Source organism: Nicotiana tabacum, chromosome 12 (assembly GCF_000715075.1).
Source record: "Nicotiana tabacum cultivar K326 chromosome 12, ASM71507v2, whole genome shotgun sequence".
Lineage (NCBI taxonomy): Eukaryota > Viridiplantae > Streptophyta > Magnoliopsida > Solanales > Solanaceae > Nicotiana > Nicotiana tabacum.
In genome coordinates this window covers 5,212,356-5,214,378 of record NC_134091.1, presented here as the reverse complement: position 1 = coordinate 5,214,378, position 2,023 = coordinate 5,212,356, and the positions used below count along the sequence as shown (strand labels likewise).

The window sequence follows — 2,023 nt, the reverse complement described above, 5'->3', positions numbered from 1 at the left end:
CTTGTGTCTAACTTCCGATTCCGTTATTCCTTTTTTTACCAAAAGAGTGGATAAGTATTCGTGCCATAAAGCTCCTCATCAAGAACCTTATACGTCTTAGTACATACATGATCTACTGAAGATCGTACATTTACTTATCATATGCATCATGAAAAATCGAATTCCTCTTACTTAACTCTTACACAACTCTCTATCTTTCCAACCTTCTTTAAAGATGTAGGTATCGTCTTATTAGGAATAATAAAAAAAATTCAGAATTTGAATTCTTATAAGTGAGCTTTACCACACGATCTAGAGTTAGAAGAAAGAGTGACAATCCTAAATGCCTTGTAGCCTCATGCTTATAAGTGTAGTGCACGACACACCCATAAACAAGACTCTACTAGACACGGCTTGTAGACATCCCTAGGAAAGAACGGCTTTGATACCACTTTTGTCACGACCCACACCGATAAGCCGCGACGGGCACCCGGTACCTTATTCAATCGAGCACCAACGTAACGTATCTTTCTTATTACATCATCATATACACGTGACATACAAGCCTAATAAGCCAACATAATCATTTATAAACTCAAGACATAGGGCGACAAGGCCGTACAATCTTTTACGTACACGACATATGTCTACAGGCCTCTATGAATACATAAATGCTATAAAGGTGTGGACAGAGTCCCGCCATATCAAACAATACATGTCTAAATAATACAAACCAAACGAGCGACTCCAAAGCAAATGGAGCGTACCAACATCTTCCGTTGAGCTGATAGCCTACTTGGAGGGCTCTCGACCTGTCTATCAGGACCTGTGGGCACGAAACGCAGCTTCCCTAGGCAAAAGGGATGTCAGTACGAATAATGTACCGAGTATGTGAGGCATGGAAGCATAAACAAGAACAGTAATGTAAAGAGAGATAGATGAGATACAACCTGTAACATCTGAGTACCTCTGGGGGCTACTGATATGAAATGCATAATACATATATATACATAAACTTTTTTTTGAAAACATTCGCCTCTATGGGAATCATCATCATCATATCGTACCCGGCCTCAAAGAGGATTCGGTAAAAACGTACCCGGCCATTATAAGGCTCGGTAGAATCGTACCCGGCCACGTGGAGCTTGGTAAATCCAACTGATCAGTGGTTGCACAATAGGTGTCGTACCCGGCCGACTATAGCGCGACTCGGTAGAATAAAATAGATACATATATATAATGCATGCTAGACTGATGGAATCATGTTCTAAACCTTTCAGAGTGACGTAAGGACGTTGCAACTTCGATTAACATTATGGACATCATACCATCATTATGAACTTCACTAGGAAGCAAGGATCATACATACTTTCTTAGAATAAATTTGTACGGAAAGAACAACATGGACAACCTTAGTTTCTAGGAGTAGATTCATTATGAAATCGCGTATTCATTTCACATTAGATCATGCCAAAAGAAAGAAGGAAGTGCCTTAACATACCTGTTCCTTGAATTATTTGAATAAAATGAAGTTCTGCTTATATGAAATATGTTGAACGCACAAGAATAACGCTCCTGCTTCTTTGAACAAAATTTTAATGATCCCGCTCTTTAATCTTTTTGGTGTACTAAGACCAGAAATGAATTTCGTCTACACTTGCTCAACGTTTTATTTGAAGATTGTGTTTCCAGGTCCTTTATCTCAAACCAAGAAGATAGAAACTCTTGAAATGGAAATTGTTAGAACGAAAATCTGATTTTTCTTTGAAAGGATAACATTTTTTTTGGACTACTTTTTGTTTCATGTTATTCTTTGAAATCAGACAACTACACATAGTTGTCCATTCCAGAATTATTCACGTCTAGGTGGCAACATAAGTGACTAATTAGTCACTCCCATCCTTGTGGCTTCTTGCCACGTGGGGGTGGGGTTATTCTAATAATTTTTATCCACTTATTAATTAATCGGGTAATATTTCGTTATCCGGTAATTAATCTATTACCCGTATAATTTTAAAATTACCAAGAATTACTTAAAATTTTA

At 37.8% G+C, this 2,023-nt stretch overlaps 1 long non-coding RNA gene across 1 annotated transcript; it reads right to left on the bottom strand.

The window, feature by feature from the left end:
- Positions 1-538: 538 nt before the first annotated feature.
- LOC142167400 (uncharacterized) lies at positions 539-1,778 on the bottom strand. The gene is made up of 2 exons (XR_012697526.1): positions 1,481-1,778; positions 539-829 (listed from the first exon to the last, which is right to left on the bottom strand). It is a non-coding gene; the product is annotated as an uncharacterized LOC142167400 (long non-coding RNA).
- Between the last annotated feature and the right edge of the window lie 245 nt (positions 1,779-2,023).